Genomic DNA, 13,878 nt, shown 5'->3' with positions numbered 1-13,878 from the left:
GATGCCAATGTTTGGACCAAGGCCATGTAAGCTGAGAGGGTGTCATCGTACACATTATACTCGAGCCCTATTTGCCGTATGACAAGCTGCGAATCACTTGTCAGCCTTACATCGGTTACCCCCATCTCTATTATTATACGGAGGGCATGTACGACAGCTTCGTATTAAACTATGTTGTTGGTATGCTCTTTGAATTCTAACCTAAGTGCCTGTATAATCCTTTCTCCGGTTGGGGTGATAATGACAATGCCTATTCCTGCTCCTTCCTTATTTTTGGATCCGTCGACGAAGACTTCCCATTGTCTTTGACTCGCAAGTTCGAGGATATCCATTGGATCCTTGTTTTCTTCCTCGGCTTCTGGTATTCCCTTAATCTCTTCATCGTTGTCAAGGGGGAGGTCTGCTAAGAAATCCACCAGAACTTGGGACTTCCGAGAATGTTGAATTTCATGAATGATGTTGAATTGGTCCAGATGGGTGTTCCATTTGGCTATTCGGCCCACTTTTCCCGTGCTTTTGAGGACTGCTTCCAATGGTGCTTTGCATGGGACCCTGACGAGGTGAGTTAGGAAGTAGGTTCTCAGTTTTTGAGTATCCCACGCCAATGCGAGGATGAGCTGTTCAATCTTAGTATAGTTCCTTTCCGCAGAATTGAGGGTCTTGCTGACGTAATAGATAGGTTATTCTATCTTTGTATTGGTTTTGACCAATACTGCGCTGACTGCGTCTTCTGTTGCTGCTATGTACAGTGCCAAAACCTCGTCAGGAACTGGCTTCTGCAGGATCGGGATTGAGGCTAGGTGTTCTTTGATTTTTTGGAATGCTTCCTCGCATTCAACGGTCCATTCGAACCTGCTCCCTTTTTTGAGAATATTGAAGAAATGTTTGCATTTGTCCGAGGACCGGGCAATAAATCTGCCCAAAGCTGCTATGGATCCATTGAGTTTCTGTACTTCCTTTAAATTCTTTGGGGACGGCATCTCTACTATGGCTTGAATCTTTGCTGGGTCTACCTCGATGCCCCTTTTTGTTACCAGATACCCGAGGAATTTCCCCGAGGTGACACCGAAAGTACATTTCTCCGGATTCACTTTCATGTGATGTTTTCTCATTGCTTCGAAGATATTCCTCAGATCCTGGTGGTGATCTTTAAGCAGCTTGCTTTTGACGAGCATGTCGTCAACGTAGACTTCTAAGGTTCCTCCAATCCATGGCTTGAAGATAGCATCGACCATCCTTTGGTATGTTTCCCCTGCGTTTCGAAGTCCGAAGGGCATTCTAGTGTAGCAATAAAGGCCATGTGGGGTGTAGAACGCTGTGTGTGGATGATCTTCTTCTGCCAGGGCCACTTGGTTGTAGCCAGAATGTCCATCCATGAATGACAGTTCTACATATCCTTCTACTGCTTCTACCAGCTGGTCTATGCTCGGCAGGGGATAGCTGTCCTTTGGACATCTCTTGTTGAGATTAGTAAATTCGATGCATATTCTAACCCCCTCCATTTTTCTTAGGAACAATGACCATGTTGGAGATCCAGGTAGGGTACTTGACTTCCTTGATAAATCCTGCGTCTAGTAGTTTCCGAAGTTCTGTTTCTACTGCCTCATGATACTCTGGAGCTACTTTTCGTATTTTCTGCCTGAACGGGGGCGTGCCCGGTTTGATGCGTAGCTCGTGTTGGATTACTTTTGGGTCAATCCCCGGCATATCTCCTAGCTTCCAGGCGAACACATCCGCGTATTCCTTAAGTAATTTGGTTAAAGAATCTTCCCTTCCTTCGTCCATTATGGTCCCTATTTTGATCATCTTCGGGTTTTCTTCCGTTCCTATGTTGATTTCTTTTACGGGATCCACTGGTGTGAACACAGGCTTCGTATTTCCGAGGACTGGGACGTTCTTTAATTGCTATTTAGCGTGTTTCTGTTCTTCGCTGGTTGTTGAAGTACTTGTCTCTGTGCTTAGGACATTATCATCTTTCGTCAAGCCCTTCCCTGTAGTTTCCTTGAGGAACAGGTCTATGGCCTTCTCTTTCGCGGTTTCTTTATTTTTTACTCTTCGGATTTTTCGCTGCTCTTCTTGCTCGTTGTTGATATGATCCTGAGTGGCCTGGAACTCTCTCGTAGTGACCCGATCTCCCTTGATTTCCATTACTCCCTCAGGTGTTGGAAATCTGAGATATTGGTGGTATGTTGCCGCAACTCCTTTGAGTTTATGTATCCATTTTCGTCCAATAATAGCGTTGTAGGGGGAAGGGGTGTCCACCACACTGAATCGGGTTTCTAGTTTCATGGGCCCTGCGTTAACCTGCAACACGATGTCTCCCAAGGGCTTCGTGGCTGCTCCATTGAATCCGTAGATGGTTTAATAAGAGGTCATTAACTGTTCATCATGGAGCTTCATCCGTTTGAATGCATCGTAAAATAGGACGTTTACGGAGCTTCCCCCGTCTATGAGGATCTTTTTGAGGTTACATCCAGCTACTGGTAGCGTTAGGACCAAGGGATCGTTATGGTCTTCCATGTCTTCTTCTATATCCTCAGCATCGAAGATGATAGGAGATTCCATCCATTCTTCGTGCTCGTACACCACTATCCCATCGACCTTATACAATTCGCAGCGGTCTTCGAATTGCTTCTGTAACCTCTTTCCTATCTGCGCTGTAAGTGAGGGCCCTGTGGCTTCGGAACACGAGATGGTGTTGATTGTTCGGTTTCCTTCCGGAAGTTGGACTGGTTTGGTTCGCTTGGATCTATCCTCGGTAACATCCTTTCGTACGTAATGTTTGAGCTCTCCCGCATCAATTAATTTTTGGATCGTTATTTTAAGGTTCTTGCACTTTTCGGTCTGGTGTCCGTTGAAACAATGATATTCACAGTAATCTTTAGACTTCTCGGATCTCGGGGGATGCTTTCCCTTAGACCATGGCCACTCCAGGTTTTCCCTCCCTTTGATCTCTCGTAGGATACGAGCATAGCTAGCATTGAGTTTCGTGTAAACTTGATCTTCGAATTTTCGGTCACCTGTTCTTCGTTCATCCCTTCGTTCCTTCCTATCTTCGTGAGGTCTCTCCACTGAGCAACTCCTTTTGGCCCCATTGGTTTGTTCCGCTGAATTGGTGCGGTGAGATCTCTACGGATATGCCCTCGGGTTTTCCAGTTGAATTCCTTCAAGTCGAGCGTGCTTTTCGATAATTATTCGAAGATCTCCCTCTGTCTTAGGCACGCTTCCATGAATTTCAACAAATAGGGGACTCATTCGGTCTAATCCACATTTGTAGCAATTGATGCTTACCACTGGGTCCACGCTCCCTATGGCTTGGCAGATCTTGTGCCATCTGTTAGTGTACTCCCTCGTGGTTTCCTTGTAGCCAATCGCTAGTGAAAAGAGCTTATCCATTCCGGTGTTTACAGTCTTGTTGTACATGTATGTTCTTAAGAATTTCTCTGCGAGTTGGTCGTATGAGTGGATGGAGTTTGGTGGCAGATTATCAAACCATGATAATGCCGATCCCTTCAGGCTTGACGGGAAGTATCTGCAGAGTACGGCGTCGTTCTGACCCCATCTAGCTAAGACACGGTTGTAGTACCGAATATGTGCAGAAGGGTCACTGGATCCATCATAGCATTCGAACGTTGGGACAGAGAATTTCAGTGGAATAGGGGTGTTGGCCAAGCGATGAGTTAAGGGCGTAGAGTTAGCTTCTCTCATGACCTCTTCTAACCTCCCCCCGCCTTGTCTATTTTTTAATTGCCTGATCTCGGCCATAATCTCATCTCGTAGCTCTTCCATCGCGCGGTGGTGCCCTAAGTTCTTCTGCCCGTTACCGTCTGACTCTCCGTCGTCATAATCCGGGTCGGATACGCTACTTCCCCTAGTCGCGTCTCCATTAGCCGCTATGAAGACTCTACAGTCTCGGTTTGGCTCTGGTGCTTTGGAATTTGCTTCATCAAGTTGTTGGCTGGTCTTCGTGCTTAGAGAAATCCGCTCCTTTAAATCTTGATTTTCTCTGGCCAACAGGGCTACAGCATTTGCGTAAACCTGCTGGCTCTTCTTCAGTTCCTCAAGCTCAGCCATCAGTCGATGTGATTGGTTGGACCCCTGATTGGGAGTCCCAGCGCGTGCCACTACGGCCATGGTGCCTCCTTCCTCTACGGTCTGCACTAAAGGTGGCAGAGGTTCAGCTTCGGTTGCTGGCATTTCCAAATAGGGGTGAGTGCCCCTCTGCGGTGCTAGAGCCGCCGGTATGGTTTGATTTTGATCATTTGTTGGTGGCATTCCAAAAGTTGGAAGGTGCACGGGTTGGAATGTTCTGGATTCATCCACCCTTTCTCTTGGTTGATGAAGTTGATTCATAGCGCAAGTTTTGCTAGCCTCTGCAGCCTTCGGGACTACCGCAGCCGCACCGTACTTTGTTGCCGCTGCTCTGAGAGCCGCTGCTGCAACTGAATTAGCGTTCATAGGTGAAGTGATTTCCGCAGTATCTTGCCTTTGACTGGTCATTTTAGCTTTGTCTCCTTTCTGCTTGCTTCGGGTGATGACCGGGGTTGTCCTGGGTGTTTCCTTTGAAGAAGCTTTGGATTTTCCTACTTCCTGCGTCTTTTCCATCACGGGTCCTTTTGTCGGCAATGAAATCTCGCAGAAACTCGCCTTCTTTACTCACAATACGTTCTTTCTGCACAAGGAATTTCAAACAACGAAAAACGGGAATATCCGCGTGAATCGGGTTAGTTGGCGAAATATCTTTTTCCAGGAGAGGATTAATACATACGCGTTACAATACACGGGTTAAAGTTTTATTAAAAGAGATCCTTTTAAAAATGCAAGTAGATCCTTTTTTAAAAAAAACTACGAAAACCCCCCTGAGAGACGGGTTCGCACGAGATCTAAAGAAAAACGTAAATCCACGGATCAAAACAATAAATCTTATCGAAGATAATAGGTGGGTTTTTGAATATAATAAAGTTAAAAAATGATCTATACGGTCCGAGCTGATAAATCAGAGCAACCATATGCCAATTTAAAATGAAATCACAGGAAAAGATAAATCTTTTACCGGGACGAAGTCCCTGTTTCTAGCACCAAATTGTTAACACACAAATCACGAAGGCATCCGAATGCTCACAACCAATCATCGTAATCTAGAGAGATTTGTGATGATGATATCCTAGTGTTGATTCCTTGGCTCAAAACCTTCGGGTTTATCATAGCCTCATCTAACAACTCCATGCGAGGCGTTTGCGCACGGGATATAGGTAAAAACAAAGAAAGCAAAACGTATAAGTAAAGATCCATGGGGTTAGACAAATATAAAGTGCTGAAATGTAAACAAGACCGAGGTTTACGTGGTTCAGCACTAAGGCCTACGTCCACGGGGTTTGTTGTTTCACTATATTCTTCACGGTTACAAGAGTAGTCGAATGACTTTTGGGTTTACATGTTTTTCTCTTCTAAAGGATTAACTTACACTTGCAATCTCTCTCTCCTTCCCTTCCTGATTTTTCCGATCCCCCTTCCTCTTGGTGGAGAGGGGGTATTTATAGGGTTAGAGTGTGGGACCCATCTCTGAAGGCCGTTGGAACCTTATCTTCTAGTGTCTTGTGTCCATCACGCAGAGGTCTGCGTTTGCCACTTGATCACGCAGAGACATCCTCGCTCGTTCCACGGGTTGATCGACACGTATACTGCTCAGAGTGTTTAATGAAGGTGGTTGAGATGCCTGCTCGTGTTAGACAAGTGTCTTCTGCCCCTGTCACGTTCGTGTCAGCTAACTTTCTCTCCACCGTTGATCTTAGCTTCTTTTGGGATGAGATAAAGTAACTCCTTGGGGTTTATTTGGTGTTCCGTAGTGCATCGTATTTTGATGTCCTGGCCTGCATGCTTTCCACGTATTTTTCTATATACACGTGTCTGATTGTGAGATATATGTATACACAAGGGGTATTTTGAATTTGACCCTAGCTGGAAAAGACGAGTAGCTTGTTTGGTTACCAGGAGTGCTTAGAATTACTTTTGCTTCTTTAGGAATACAAGTCAATCTCGTAAATTAAAAGTAAAAATAATTTGCTTCATAAAAAATTAATTCTTTTAATTTTAGGTCATTTTGAAATTTTATTAATAAATTAATTTCTAACATTTCTTTTGCTTCCAAAATCTTAAATTTATTTATGAATTGTTATCCAAACAGGTTATTAGGGTTATCCCAATGATTTGTTCGATTCAATAAAACGCTTATTCCTTTTTTTATTTATTTAATTTTTTCTTGCATTTTTGTGTTGAACTATTCTAATATGAGAATGCTTGCCCCTAAGCCTCAAGTAGCTAGTTTGTCATGTAACTTGATGATTTAGTCTTTTGCTTATTTCATTTTCGCTTTTATAGTTAATTTAAATTTTTATTTGTTGTATCACTTTCTTATTTAAAATAATCTGTTTTTTTATATAAATTTGAATATCTTTATTTACGTTAAAAAAGTTTTAGATTAGAAGTGATCAAAACACTTTTAGAAAAAAATATGAAACCAACTAAAGTCAAATTCTTAATTTATATACGATGATATTATTTTGCTTAACCTGATTATGTATGAAATCATATGTTAAATAGATGAATTTAAAAAATAGTATTGTGAAATTGATTAAATCACCATAATTAAATGGGATTAAACTTTAAGTAAAAATCTTAATTCACGTAAAAATGGAAACCGAAAAATAGAGTTCAAGTTAAGGAACGTACTATGTAAGTTTACATCCTAAAATCTTATGAACTTGTGAGAGAGTATGACTCATACATTCATGTTTCCGGTAGAATTTTTTTTTGAAAGTGCTCGACGGAACAAGAGCAGGTGTGAGTTGTCTTTTCCAGTAAAAAAGAACTTTAGAAAGCCTCCAATTTTTTTTCAATTGAATCTAGTTCTTTGGGTCACCAACAACAGAATATATAATCCTAATCCTACTAAAATCCTCACAATCCTAATATTCATGAGAAAAATGAAAATTTTGGACTCTAAAATTTCAATTATTAAATTATGGTTATATGATCACACAATAAAAATGAAACCCTAAATCAACCTACTGCATAAAGAAATCACACAAAAAACCTACTTACATGGTAGTCTTAGATACCTTGAGTCCGTAGACAGGTAAAAAAAAATAGTTAAGGTCACAACGAAGATTTAGTCACATTGTAAAGATTCGAACTTCTGGACACGAGGTCTTTTTAAATAGTGGCATGTTTTGAATTACTTATCAAATGCTAAATCGCAACAATGAATTCTGAAATCGGTGAAATTTTAAATCATTATACGAGTTTGAATCATGAGGAACTATTTGATTACGGTAAGTGTCATTCAACAAAAAAATCATAAAAAAGATGAACCTCAACTAATACAATGAAAACATCATACATTCTACCAGGTTATTGTATCTTATTGACTAACAATTCAATTCCTACAATCATAAAATCTATTTGAAAATACATTTTTTCACCCTCTTTCGAAAGAAAGAGACAGCACCAAACATCCTCTACAGGCCAAACAGATTTTGAAGCAAAATCAATATGTATCACTATATAAAGAACTGAATGGATCAGATCCAACCAAATGTTTGCAAGGACATGTAAATAACATGTGTTGATACCCCAATTTTGCACCCTTGGTACCCGCGGTTTCTACAACATGAACTGAGATTTTTAAAGTAAAAATTGTCTAATGCGATTAGGTAAGAGTGTCTTAAGTAACAATGTGGGTAACAATGTCCAAAGTAGCGTTGGCTATCTGAATTGGTCTTTAGTGGTTTGAAACGGAACGAATCGATCTGAATAGGCTTCAGATATTTGTTAACAGTTGTAGTAGTAAAAGAACTTGATGATAATCTTGATCTAGTAGTTGATGTCTTTGTTTCTATACGAAGAATTGTTGCAGTCTTTACGTTTTTCGTTTTAGAACCTATCAGAATGTACTCTGCAGAGAACTCGTCGGAGTTTTTTTAGCTGGCTGAAAAATTCTGCATCAAACATAGGGTTTTCAAATAAATTTAAGATCAAATGTTAGATTCAGCCAAAAAAAAATTGGCATTGCGCATCCAGTCAAGGTTATTTGAATCATGAATTCAAATAGGATGTCCTAACTATTCGAAACCAGCCAGAATAGTCCATGTGTCTGATCTTATGCTTCAAAATCTTATGAGATGGAATGCTCCTATTATCCAAGTTTTGTTTTCAGAACACATTATATCGATAAGGAGAGGATAAAATGATCTGGGAACCTAACATACGTAAATTTTCAGTTAAATCTGCTTAAAAATATTTGATCTCTAATTCTTATTTATAGAATCAACATAATCTGATGATCCCTAAAAACATTTTAGAACAACTTTGGAAGGTAAAATCCCGTCATAAAGTTAAACTCTTTATTTGGAATTGTCTGAAAAATTTGTTCATACTAGAGAAGAGCTTAGTCACTACAAACAAGACATATCCTGAATACCACAAAGAGAATGAAACTCTTCAGCATCTCATTATTGATTTTGATTATTCTAGATCCATCTAGCTATAAATGAATGAATGTCTCCAGCATTCAATCTCAACATCCTGATGTAGTATCTTGGATTCTCAGCTGGTTCTCCAATATGGAGAATACTTATGCAGAATCCAGGAACTTATGAATTCTTACAATGATAATTAACACATGGTTCCTCTGGACGAACTCAGATGCATAAAAAAATTTCAGAATAAAGACTCGAATAAATGGATTACTCTTAAAAAAACAAAACTTGGTGAAACAACATTCCTCTGCAGCATCAGATTACTACTAGTATAATTAGTAACATCGAAATCTGGTCTCCACCAGATAATAATCAACTGAAAATCAACATTGATGCTTCACAAAAAATATTGGTGTTGGTCTAATTATCCGAGATTCCACATGTTACCGCTGGTGCATCTGGGACAGACACTTCTATGGAGGACATGCAAAAAAGGCAGAATGCTTGACCATGAAAGAAGATATATTGTCGGCCAAGGATTTGAAGATTTACAACTTAATCTTTGAAGTTGGTGGTCAAAACGTATTTAACTCTATCAATGATGCCACTCCTTTTGTATATTGGATGAACCAAGGGATTATAGGAGAAACGAGGCATATTCTTTCAAAAAAATTGTATTTTGTTATGAAACATGTTAAAAGAACTGTTAATAATGTAGCTCATGTAATAATAAACAAAGCCATAGCTAACAAATTCCTTTTTAATTTTTGGTCTAACATCCTCAAGGACTTTGCTAAGCTTGTAAGGAATGATTGGTTTGTTAGCCAGGAATTGTACAATGAGGAAGGATTCCTTCACACTTTTATTCTCACAATTTGGGACCTTATTTTGTGAATAAAAATTTAATGGCAATGAATTTCAAGCTAAACTTTTTGGGATATGTTCCCTCTTACAAAGATCTACACACCTACCGAAAATGAGCGCATTCCGAAATGTATACCATCATCTACCGATCTTAATTTCGATGGTTAAAAATCCATTGATTTTCGGAATACGCTCATTTTTTGGGAGAACATATAGCTTTATAAGAGGAACATGTTCCCAAAACATTAACTTCAAATTCATAATGGTTTGGATATTATTCACAAAAATATTGTTCAATGTGAGATAGTGTGAAAATAAAAGTGTGACGGAATTCTCCCTCTCATGTAATATCAATTAAAGAATGAAGTTTTTCTTTTGCAAAAATAAAAAGAAGAAGAAGTCGACATCAGACCCAAGCCAATCTTTTCTTGCCGAATCGATAAATCAGAATGAGCTCTGTTCGAAGGATGTAACTTTCTATTTTCCATTATTTATTTATTTATTTATTTGATAAACAAGGAACCTTTTCATTAATGGATTTCAAGGTTACAATGAGTTTAAGATCGAAAATAAGAGAATATAAAGTAACAAGAACATACCGTAAGAATACAATACCGAGAAATCCGACAAAAGAAAGAGAAGGATTACCGGAGTAAGACAAATACAAGTATGAATAAGATCCGATTCAATCGGAAGAAGGATGGTTTTTCTCGGAATTAAATTCCAACCATTTAGTTTGTTTTTCTTCTTTAGAAAGAAATGCTCCCAAAGTAGGTGTGATTTGCTCAAATCTCTTATAACTAGTGATGAAGGTTCCGTCGTAAAAAAGACCACCTAAGGAGATTCCGTCGCCGGAGACAACCAAGATGAAGATTTCGTCGTTGGAGAGCATGGAGAGTATCACTATTGATCTTAAAACCCAACCCAATAACCAAGAATCGCCATTAAAGCGAAGATAAACCTCAAAAGAGTAGATAAAACCACCAAAATGGTGTAGATAAGTAGAAAACATATTAAAAACCAAACTAATCTACTAAGTAACCTAGAAAGCAAGAAAAAAAATGAAGAAATCTGCTCAGATCTAGTCCATTACTAGATCTGAGCAGAGAAGGGTTGTTTTTGATGGTTTTGTTGAAGAAGAAGAAGTGAGTGAGTGAGAGAGAGTGAGATAAGGAGTATCATTATAAGAGCAAGGGCTAAGGAGTAAGGAGTGAGTGTTTTTAACACTCATTCACTGCCAAATTGAGTGAGAGACTAAGTGAAAGAGTGTTTTGTGACTATGGGAAACTAATTCAAGCGGCTGATGTTTATCCGTTTGGAGAGATTTTTTCTCTCCAAACGCCTAAAGATACGCCTCCCTGTATTTATTTATTTTTTTAAATAAGAAAACTTAATCGTGGGTCCCGCTTTCAAGAATTTTAAATTAATAAAAGCTTAAAATTAGGATTGAGAGGCAAATCTTTAGCCGCTCAAGGTGTTTTTTCCCCAAACGGCGGATATTCAGCCGCTTAGTATCCCCTTTCGCCCATGTATTTGCACATGTATGAGTGATTATTGATGAGCGAGTGGGTATTGTCACTCCATAATAGTACCAAATTAAATCAAATCAAGTGAGACTCGTTCAGACCCTCACTCCATTGCCCCTGTTCTAAAAAAGTGCGCTCAAAAATTTGATATAGAGGGAATATCCGGTAATTACGAATTGTGTGCAGGGTAAAGTAGTAAACTTCACTTGTGCATAAATGAATTAAAATCCCAGTCAACTACTAACGCAGCACTAGGCCCCTAGAGTATAGACTAATATCGCAGCCCTAGCTAGTCTACCGGCCTATATATTGACAGCGGCGAAGAAGACTGTGATTCGTTTTTTCAGTGTAGAAAAATGATTTTGCCAGACCCGCAGCCCCGCAGGGTGGGAGGTTGAGCTCCTACTCCTAGCAGACCCACAAACCACATTTAACTTTGCGTATAAAATGGCACATGATTGCATGACATCCGAAGATGATTACCGACTATGTATCAATGTATTATGTATGGCATGGATGAAGAACTAGAAGTGTAGTATAGTAATAATGATCACAATTGCAATAGATCTTTGTAGGGTCTATAAAGATCGGAAGACCACCATCCCACACCCAAACCAAACTGCATCGTAATTAAACATCAAACGTGATTTGAGTTCCTAATCACAAGGTGATGAGAAGCTTATGATTGATTACCTTCACAGACATGTGAATATGACGCACACGATATGAGATACACAAAATTGGTTAAAAAAATCAAAATCAACAATTTTTGAGTGAAATGGACAGTAGATTTTGATACTGTTTAAATGGACAAAAATGTAAAAATAGACAGGATGTAACCAGTTTCATCGTGCCCATTTTCAAATATATTTTTTTATTTTTAATTTACACAGGATATATCCAGTTTCATCTTTGCTATTTTTTAAATTTAAACTAGGATAAATCCAGTTTCATCCTTGCTAATTTTTTTTGGCCATTTCACCCAAACTATTCTTTACTCGTTCATTTGAACTGTGATTTAAAAATATTTAGACAAATGACCCATTTTCCGTATGAGATATGTAAATAAAAGACGGCCAAAATATATTTTCAGTATGTACTTTCCCGAATGATATCTCACAAATTGCAATAAACTAATTAAGCTCCCATTTCATTTGAAATTTATCAGGAAACACAAAACCTAAGTCGTACTTTTTAGTTGAAGTAAACGAAATTGAGAAAACATGTTTGTTGCAACTCCAATTAGGCACCAGCGGTGTTACTTGGATATTTAAAAGATGATGGTGGTAATCATAGAGAATGTCTTAGTTACGATCAAATTGTGATGTTCATGAAGAAGGGAAAAAAAACAAAAACCTTAGGTGCATGGTGGTGCGACTAAACTGTGTCTACCCAATGTCCAACACATAGTACACGCTATGCATGTGGGCTGAGTGTGTATATGCTGAACACGTGTCGATACCGACATACCCACATATTCCAGAGTGCTCATGCTTTCTGGGATGCTTGTGGTTCAACGCTACATTTGCCAGGGAGTTCAAATTTCTGGCATGCTTGTGGTTCAGCTCAGTGTACGAATTGTCTGGGACGGGGGTGGATAAACGGATATTATTTTAACTATGTAGTCTATATATATCAACGAACACCTATTTTTCAGTTGGTCAGAAACGATAATTTTTCTTTTTGAAATTAAAATGATACATAATATTACGATAATTAAATTTCATTTTTCTTTTGAATTAAAATGATACATATATTGAGAGAAAAATATCCTCATTAAATTGGGGCCTACACCATTTAATTGCGTCTATGGATTTTTTCATTCACCCCATAAAGAATGATAAGGGGTGTCTAAGTTTGATGAAACTACCATTTTTCCCTGTATCAAATATTAATACTACTAATTTGTCCATATCAAATCCTAAACATAAGATTAAAAACTAAAATCATAAAATTTAAAAACTAAAATCAAAATCAAAATCAAAATCATAAAATTAAAAACTAAAATCAAAATCAAATTCAAATTCTCCGTATCCACTTCAACTCATTATTCTTCTTTTCTTCTCGGCCCAATCCTATAAACTAGGTTTTAGTAACATAAAATTGCTCAAAAATTGAAAATTTTGAAATCAAATTTTCCTGGTTTATCAGAATCGGTTAACGTTAATGTATATGTGATCCGGTTACAAATAGAAACGGTTTATGTTCATGCCCACAAAGACCGATTGTCCTTGATATGTTTTCTGGTTCGAGAAATTTGAACCAAAATCGGATTACATTATCACTTATCAAAACCGATTGTTGATGTATACTGTTAGAATCAGATTTTATATGTGTGTCGAGGAAACCGATTGTTGTTCTCAATTTTTCTGTATCTTTTTTTTGTTAGAATCGGATTACATGAGCATTCTTATAAACTGATTCCTGTTGTGCAATGTCAGGAATCGGTTTTTACATATATATCGTGTAAACCGATTCTGGTTAACCCATTTTTTTTTCAGTTAATACTCGATCATAAAATGAGTATGAAATCATACTCGATTTCATTTCATTAACTCGGGTATAGAATGAATTTTAATTTTATTTGATGTTTAACAACACATAATTCACAGATAAATTAGAGAAGTTTACCCACAATCGGTTTACGTTCATGCCTATATAAACCGATTATGCTTGATTTTCATGTCCATATAAACCGATTCTGGGTAGAAGCTAGTCTCAAAAAATTCTCTGTATGTTTTTGAGGTTACAATCGGTATATGTTTTTGACAACATATACCGATTCTGAGTTGGTGTTCTTCAAAAAATTTCAAATTTTCAAATCTTTTTCATGTTCAGATGATTAATTAACACAGATTAATTTCACATCTAACACTATACTTTACCACTAATCACTCGAATTAACACTAATTAATCAGGGGTAAATTAGCCATTAAGAAAATAATTGGTTAAGGGGTTTCTATAAATTACTTTTTAATGATCCTATTTTGTCAAGTAGCTATATTAGGCCC

Source organism: Papaver somniferum, chromosome 6, assembly GCF_003573695.1.
Source record: "Papaver somniferum cultivar HN1 chromosome 6, ASM357369v1, whole genome shotgun sequence".
NCBI lineage: Eukaryota > Viridiplantae > Streptophyta > Magnoliopsida > Ranunculales > Papaveraceae > Papaver > Papaver somniferum.
The sequence above is the reverse complement of the archived record's forward strand: the minus strand, read 5'-3'. Positions refer to the sequence as shown.